Below are 9210 nucleotides of genomic sequence, written 5' to 3' on the forward strand. Positions count from 1 at the left end.
CAGCGCCGCGGCCGTGGGGTGGGCGCTCAGGGCACGCAGGCTCCAGGGCCCCACGAAATGGGGCCGTGGGTGGCGGGGCGGCGGGTGAGGGCAGGCCTGGCGCCGCGCTGCGCTGGGGGGGCAGCGGGGAGAGAGGCGCCCCGCCTCGCGCCTGACGCGGCCTTCCCCCTTAGCCGGGGCGCCCGACGGGCCCGGCTGGGGGAGCAGGCGGCGTCCGCGGCCCGGCCGCCGGGCAGCGAGCGGAGCCGTCGTCTTGGGAGGTTGAATTTACTGCGAGGTAAAACAACCTCCGTGACCGCTGAAAGGTCGCAAAGCAAAGAGGAGCCGGGTCGGTTATGCCGGCTCTGGACGTGCTTGTGAGGGGGCGTCGCCTGCCTTGGTGTGTTGCGAGGCGGGGGTCGGAGAAGGCGCTGGGTAGCTGCATCCGTGTACCCGGTTCACACTGCGCTGCTTGGGGCATTTTCATTTGGTCCTGTTAGCTGCGTGGGACACGCTGTCCTGACAGCGGGTTTTGATTTCATTTTTAAGGAAGATGTGTTTTGAATCCTGTTAGACCCGTTCATCGCACTTGAGCCTCTCGGTCTGCTATGCTTTGGAAGCAATCTGATACGTCTAAAGCAGTCCACATTTCCTTGAGACAGATCACACAAATCACTTTTCTCGCCATTTCTTATTTACAGTTATTTCTGACTTGTTGCTTTTGAATGCTGTTGCTTCCTGTCCTTTGACACTGTAACAAGATGCTAATTTCCAGTGCCAAGTCACATACAACAGCTGTGTTCACACAGGGTCTTATTCTGGTACATCAAGCATCAATGAAATAAAATGACTTCTGTTAATCCTTTATTCATGTTCCAGTATTATATATTTGTGCGCGTGTGTGTTTGTACGTGTATATATATAAAATGCATGAACACATACACGTCCACACATTTCTACGTTTTTTCCTGTAGAGAGATTGAGTTGAACTATTTAAAGTTGATAAGGGCTTTCTACTATAGAATTGTTTAAATACCAAACCTTGTTTCCAGGGCGCTTTTGGGATTGGTTTTCTTCCCAGAAATTAAAAATACTATCCAAGGGTTTCATAGTATTCCTGGTAAAACTTTTGAAGGTGTTTTCCACAGAGCACTGCAGGTGTTTTGTTGAGGTATCTCCCTGTAGCATATGGTACAGACATAACTTCACTGAAAATGTCCATCCAGTTACTGCCTTTCCAACAGTATTATATCAAGACTATAAATATAGAAAGTATGATCACAGAAGATGTTTTCAAACTGAAAGATAATTGATTCACTAACTTTTGTCACTTGATTTTAGAAGCCTCTCTATTGCAGAGACAGTAAATGTTATGTCAGCATAATATTAAACTACAAAAGGGAAAATAGTGAAAACAAACTGATAAAGTTCGTTATTAAATTCTTGCATCTTTGTAACTAATGGCTCCTTTGTACAACTAGTGGGGAGTGTCAGTTTTACTTCTTCTTTACAAGGGGTAACAACCAGTTCTGATTAATCTCTGTCCCAGATGTTACATTTTGAGGAGACTAGTACTAGATTTTATCCAGTGGCTCTACTATCCTACACTTTGGACTGACTGTCCCTGGCAGCCTCAGAAGAGAGAAACTGAAATCTGACTCCACTCTGTTTCTTACTAGCACTTAGTGTGAGTGGAGCTGGCAATGAATACAGTAGTTGCTAATAGTCTTGGTTTCAGATGTTCATAGTTTGACAGACTTTATCTGCTTATTTGTCTCAGGCTGAAACCTCTTTTCTCCTTTAAATTTCAGCTAAAACAGCTTTAAAGAATGAGGCGATAACCCTAAAACATCAAACGAAGGTTAGTGATCCATTGTGGTAGCTGCTGACTATGCATATAGCAAGACACAGTCATTACCCTGTATATTTAGGTTTAAGTTGTGACTGGGCTTTGAACATACTATTGCATGAACTGAAAGTTCATTGTTATTACTGAGGGACCTGATGATTTACTTGCACCTTGGAAAAAGTAACTGAGCAACATGGTCATTCCATTAAAAAAAAATAAGATTTTTTTACATAACAATCTCTCCAGTGTAAAATATTTTTGTAGTGGGATTCTCATGTCATATCCAGAAACAGCAAAGCAGCCCTACTGAATGCTTGGAAAGAATCCCACCTTCTGACAGACAAAAGAGCTATACTCGTACTGAAATCCTAAACCTCCTGTCAGCAGTCCATGAGTACAAGACTATGTTCACGTTTTCATTTCAACTGAAGTTTTGGGAGCAGTGGAGGATTAAACTTGGTCATATGCTTGATTTAAGAGTGGACCTCCCTTCAGTGGAACGGTCCAGGTATAGTGGGGCTGTTTTCGTTACCTCTATCACCTTTATCTTTGAAGCAGTATCATGTGGCTTTGTGGTTGTTTGTAAAAGGACACAGTTCTGTCAACCTTAAGGGTAGATAGGATTTACAGATAGGTGGAAACATCCGTACCAGAAAATAAAGCTGTTTAGGACTCGTTCCTTAGGAGTCAGGGCAAGTGGCATGACATAGCATGGCATAGCTTGCATGCACACAGCTGAATTCTTTTGTAGCAGGGTGGCCTTTTCCATACTGCCTACTGGATTTATACAGATTGCAAACCGTTACTGAGCTGTGCTAGCCCCCAGCTTGTACAAGGACATTGCCTGGGAGAGTACTAGTCAGGGGCCCAACCATTCCCAAAAGCATGCCAGCAGTCAGAAATATGGGTAGTCATGTGCCTGCAGTCAGATTCTGCCTTTATCCCATTTAAATCACTAACACAGGCAGTCACAGAGTCAGATGAGGGAGAAAATTTGGCTTGAGCCTGCAGCCAAAGCAGGCATGTGAAAGTACAGAAAAGTGATGGGCTGTGGACCCACAGGGAGTACAGAATGGTCTGTAATAGATTCGTTTACAGTTTGGAGAAGTAAAACCACCCTTGCTATGTAAACTGTGCTTTTAGAAGTGCAGCTCTGAGTGCAATTTAACTGGCTGAAAATGTTATTTGCATTTTAAATACTCATTTATTTGTGTGCTATGACACTGAACAAAAAAATACTATTTGTAAGATGTGCATTCAATAAATTATCTCTCCGATGTTAAAAAAAAAATTGATGTAAAAACGATTAAAAACTGTGGGGTGATGCAGAGCCACTCTCCCTCCATAGTGTAAATGTATTTTTTTTTTAAGTAGCATTTACATATTCATGTTTACAATAAGAGCGACCTGACAGGTCAATCAACCGACAGTTCAGTGTTTGGGCTGAGCATGAGCTGTAAGTTTGGGAACACGGAGTAACAGAATTCTAAAGATAGATGTCCCTTCTCTAACCCACAACACAACTGTTCAGAAATATGTGTATTTACTTGCCATTCCTAATTGTGAAGAGAAGGAGGGAAAAATGTTGTGGGAAATACCCACGTGGAAAGATATTATTGAACTTCATTTAAGAAAAAGTGTCACAACATTTCCTTTTTGGTTCTAAAAGTGGTGGTGTGCCAAGCTGGTTTGAGGGCTGAGGTGAAATTGAAATGCTCGGTGTACAGACTTCTGAGAGGAAATGAGAGAGAGAGAGAAAGAAAGAAAATGAGTGCTGTAGCTACATCCTTCCAGGGTGTCACTGCTTCACAGTTTTGTGGTACTTGATTTACTTTCTTTCTGAAGAGGAGCTGCATATGAAAGACGTAGTTTCTATGGAGCTGGTGTTGGAGGCGTCTGGCACTTTCTTATGGTCATTGAATTGTTACAGAAATAGGTGTTATTTTCAAAGTACAAATGTTGGAAAGCCAGATGATACAAAATGTTCCCCTTAATCACTCCATGGAGAACATTTGCACAGCAAGGGAAAAAGAGCATCAAATTTTGGAAACCAAAAAATGAATTTAGGGAAGGACTCCCTGTGAAAGACAGTCATGACATGAAACAGCTTATGTGTGAGATTTTAGTACAGTATTAGTTCTAGTTTCTAGTTTACATATATTCTCTGTGGTTTGTTTTTTTTTTTTTAAATCTGCAATTGAACATTTTGTGCTTGATAACTATCAGAAAAGTAGATTGGGTAGGTAAACTTGCTGTTTAAAGCATTTTTGTATGAAACTGCTCTGGCCAACAGTTTTATCTCTCTAAAACCACTTAATGTCTTACCATGAAAGGAGAAGTTATGCTAAGCATCCAAGCCTAATAATTCTCTTTAACGGAAGTGGTACAACTCTGTCAGGAAATGGATCGTTTCTTGAAAGCGTGCATAAAAATGAAGATGTGTTACTGACTCTAGAGTTACATCTTTGATTAAACTTAAGTCCTGTTTCAGTTAGCATTCATTTCTTCACTGAAAATTAATTTGTTTATTTTTACTTCAGTTACAGTACAGTTAAAACTACTGTTCCAGACAACACTTTCAAAAGTTTAATTATTAAAAATCTACATGGCTATAACAAAGAAACAATAAAAATATTTGTTATATTACTCAGTTTCTGATGAGGAAAAGGAAAATGAATGAACACTGTCCAGAGGGGAAAGGAAGCAGCATCTATTAAAACAGAAATAAGGGTTTATTTCAATTTCAATTTTTTTTTTAATTTCAATTTTTTTAAATGCTTAAGTTAGGCAGAGACGGAATTTCTAGTTAATAGCAAGAATTGACTTTTGGATCCTAATCCTCACTCACAATAATTTGAAATTATTTTCAAATTTGTTGGAAGAAACACAGAGGGCTGCTCTACATAATGGTATCATTAAACCTCTGAGTAATACTGACTGCAGTGTAATTAAACTCAAAATCCTTTTCAGAAGACTCACATGTGAATTCTCACTATTTTGAAAATTGACTGTAAACTTTGGAGAAATGGACTTTAGAAAGGAGAAGCTAATGAAGATGATCTGAAAGCTAGAGATGAGGAAATTAAAACTTTTAACTCAGCATGGAGGCCATGAGTACATCCTGATAGTTGCAGAAGCCATGCATCTGCTTTCCACCCCCAAAGAAGGAGACAAAAATATGAGAAAAAAAGTGATTAAATGTCAGAGCTTAAAGGTATGCATTGTAGCTCTTAAAGAGAGCCTACTGAAAAAGAGGTAAGTGAAAAGTAGTGCCACGTGAAATGAAGGGGGAAAGGCAGTTTTTGAAAAGCATAAATGAAAACTAAGAAGTTCATTTCCACAACTTTTTTTCTACTGACATATTTAAAGATATTGCATCTGTTAAATTACCATAGAGCAAAAAGAGATTTAATGAAGTGAACAATATTGCAGAAATTCATTTTTTCCTTTTCCCTTTACCTTGACAAAAGTTGTATGATTATTGATTTTGAACCTACTCTTTTAAATTTAAGAGGATAAGATGGTCCCATGAATTGAAATAACAGAAGAGAAAATTTTGAAACAGATGGATAAATTGAGAGAAATGTATTCCAGACTCAGGCGGTATATCTCCTGAAGTTCAGAAGGAACTTGGAGCTCCTCAGAAAAAATATGAAAACTCTCATTAGTTTCAAGTACCATATCAGGTGACTGGAAGACACCTCTTAACATAGTATAATATAAAACACCATTTAATATAAGCAGCATTACAACTAAAAACTTCTTTAAAAGGACCAGGAAATTGTTTTGACGAAAGATCTGAAAGACTACCCTTAGTTTTAAAGAATGAAAAAAAAATAAAATTGATTATAAAAACAGCAGATAAACATGTTTCCAGGAACACACATCAGATATAAAATACTACTGTGAAAAATCAGGTAGTAAAACCAGTATCTGTAATAATAAATTACAAATTTTCAACACATCTGAAAAAATGGGGATTTTTAACTGAAGTTGCATAATTGACCCTGGTACTGTAAACTGTATGACTTGGGACTAGTGCTAACCGGTAACTGGTACTCAGCAATTCTATCATTTCATTACTGTTTTTCTTAAATTGTTCATCCCACACTGATTTATTGAGATACAGGATAGAAACTTGAGTATGTCTAGCTCAGCATCCCATCTCCAGCACTGCCCAATAGCAGCTGTTTAGTGTCACGACAAACTTATAAGAACCTTCTAAGGTTTAACTATGCAGTCTGTGAATAAAGACCTCCATTTGTTTGCTTTGACTTTGCCATTTGCTAGTTTCATCTGATGACACATAATGATTTAGTTAAGAAAGAGAGTGAAGAATTGTTATGTTTTATCTCCTCCATGCTTTTGTTGGATCTGCACCTATTTCATAGGCAAACCCAGAATGTGAAGCACTAGTCCCCCCACCTCAAAATGTCCAGTAAAATATTTGCTGTAGGTACAGGTTACGCACTAGGTACTAGCAGTTCTTTCAGCTTTCAGTAATCCATGCGCAGCCTCATTTCTTTCATTTTTCTTAGATGAAGGGCTTATAGGGGAAAACTAGGTTATTTAGATGTTAGAACCCTCAGTTTCAATACACCTCTTTTCTAATGTGAAGTGTTTGCTGTGACAGTCTTTCAACAGGATATCAAAACCCCAGTTGGTCAGAAGGCATTTTACACTTCTTTTGTAAATTCCTCAGGATTTGCGTTTCCTCTGAAGTGTTAGACTTCTATGCAAAGAAATGTCCCATTAAGCAATTTTCCTTTGGCTGTCATTTAAGCCTGGCTAAGAGTGGGGTTTGGCATCCTCCTCCTTACAACATGTCACATTCAAAGTTACTTTTCTGTTGTGACTGCTTGTTAACATATTGATGGGGAACATTACAGCAGTGCAGAATATTGACATTGTAAATAACTCTGTTACCTCTAAGCTACTTCAACCCCCTCACCCCACAGCATTTTCTGGGATTTAATGAAGATTTACACTAATACCACATCTCTATCCAGCTTCAAAAGAACACATTCCTATTCAACCAGATTTTATTACACCAAATCCACCATGTCATTACAGAAACTCTGTAGTAAGTGATTTGCTTCCCATTGGACTCAGTGCTGCCTTCCTACGGCTCTAGTGAGATGCATCTTCAATATGGGAAGTCAAATGAGGCGAACTCCACAGATTCTGAGAATTACAATATGCAGAGAAGTTAGGGCATGACTTCAACTTAATCACTTGTTCTCTGAGTAACATATATCTGCAATGTGGCCTTACAGTGTCTTCCCATCAAAGCATTTGGTTTTGGGTGGTAGTGAGCTGTTGTGAGAAGCTTTCCATTGTTTTCCTAAGTCTTTAGATAATAAATTGGTTGAACTGTTCCACTGTGCAGCAGTATTTTTCTTTAGAAAGCTATGTGATTGAAGACAGTGGACATGCATGAGGTACTGGTTTGGTTTATACATAAGACAAAATAATTGCTTTTGGATAGCAAGTACCAAAGCAACAGAATTATAAATCCTTTGGGATTGGACATGAACTCACTGCAGTTCTGGCCTGCTATCCTTTGATCGATATATAGGGAGGAGATGAAGATTTCTGCAAAAATCGTAAGTCTCTCCCTGCTTTTGACAAACACAGAGCGAGTGTTAATCCCTTATTTAATCTTGTGTTTCAAACCAGACCAGGACCATGCTTTCTGTAGCCTTTTATGTACCCTTTCTGACTTCAGATATCCCATGAAAAAGTAATCATTCCTCCTCTAAGGCAACAGTTGCCTAATCTTCCCAGTGCCTCTCTTTCTCTGCAGAAGTAAATGCCTTCTCACCCCACCCACACACCCCAGGAGAGCAGCCTCCCCCGCCACTCCCTGCTTCTGCTATAGTAGCAGCAACATTCATTTGTCTTTAGTTACAGAGTCAAGGATGTTATTGTCATAGTTACAGTGATGCTACACATCTGCACATCATCACTTGTCTCTTCCTTTTAATGCTTTTACCTCTCTGGGTTGAAGCTTCACAGTGCATCCTCTTACATAGTTGAAGATTTGGGCTACAGTTCAATCTATTTTGGCCTTATTGATTTGGTTGTTCTGTTTGATTTTGGAAACTTTATTCCTGTTGAGGTTCTTAAAAGTGACAAATATAGAAATCATGTAGTCTTATTAAAACAGAGCCTTGTCTAGAATAACAATAAAACCAAAACATTTACAGAAAGTCTGCCTATCCATCTTATTAATAATCTTACTATCCCCTGCTCATAGAATGTTCATTGCTAATCTTTAGCTATTTACTTCGGAGAGGCTTATCTCTTGTCTATATTGCATGTCTTGCATCTACCTGTTAAGTCCACATATTCAGGCAGTCAATATCCCAGCAGTCAAGTTACCTACAATATTCATAAGCTGTTTCAAAGAAACCACAAATGTATTCTGATTTATTACAAAAAGATCTAATTAATTAATTTTAAATTTTATTTTATAGGTGGTATTGAGGTTATTTTCAGCAGAAGTTCCAATCTATAATTGAAAACATATGCTCATGGTTTTAGTCACCAGACAAGTGTTCAGTGCAGGTAAGAGATTACATCACACTGCAGTAATGCTGGAGAGCTCTTGCTATAGATTGGCACTCCTTTGTGCTGAGCAATGTACAGACCTAAACCAAAAAGGTGCCCCCCAAAATTTCTCATTAATGTGCTATGATGAAAGCCCTTAAAGCACAACTACAAACTGGGAATACTTTGACTTTTCCACTGAAGCTGATAATTACTATAAAGGACAGAAATTGGTTGTCCATCAAAAATACATGTCTGTTGGGAACAAAATGGGCCACTTAGAAGCATGGTATCTTCTCTTTTCCTGTTTAAGACAGACATTTGAGATGTGTGAGTTCAGCAGAGCTCATGAATGCAAGGTCACTGAAGGTGGTGCATTTCTGTTAATATTCTTAGCTATTTTTAATATACATAGATTATATCCTAAACAATGCCCACTTAATACACTTTGTTTTGCATATTTTCTTTTGTATACTTAGTAACCATGGAAAAGTCACATACAGATCACTCTATTCTTTGAACTGTAAGATATTAATTTTGGACTGTCTTTTATTCTGTTTAATTTATGCAGTCTTGAAATAACAGTCTTTAATTAAGAACAGTTTGCTTTATATGATCAACCATGGAATGAATGCATATGTATTATATATATATGCACACACTTTTTTTTGCCTAGAGTTTGAAACCAAGTACTGATCACAATGGTTTCCTTCTTCAAAAGGAGTGGAAAATATTGTGTAATATTTTCCAAACTGAAGCTACTTAGAATGCTTAGTTTTTAAACTTCCCAGTAAATGGGGGGGGGGGGGGGGGGGGTTTTTTTTTTTTTT

At 38.7% G+C, this 9210-nt stretch overlaps 1 protein-coding gene across 2 annotated transcripts in view; it reads left to right on the forward strand.

Annotated features, from left to right (window-relative positions):
• The first annotated feature begins 1787 nt into the window (after positions 1-1787).
• LOC104841859 (chromosome unknown open reading frame, human C14orf159) overlaps positions 1788-9210 on the forward strand; it is a 46518-nt gene continuing 39095 nt past the window's right edge. For both annotated transcript variants that reach the window (XM_010583835.1, XM_010583837.1), the window contains exon 1: positions 1788-1840. The gene's annotated coding sequence lies outside the window, so the exon portion shown is untranslated. The remainder of the gene's footprint in view (positions 1841-9210) is intronic.

Source organism: Haliaeetus leucocephalus, unplaced genomic scaffold, assembly GCF_000737465.1.
Source record: "Haliaeetus leucocephalus isolate CR32 unplaced genomic scaffold, Haliaeetus_leucocephalus-4.0 Scaffold932, whole genome shotgun sequence".
Taxonomy (NCBI): domain Eukaryota; kingdom Metazoa; phylum Chordata; class Aves; order Accipitriformes; family Accipitridae; genus Haliaeetus; species Haliaeetus leucocephalus.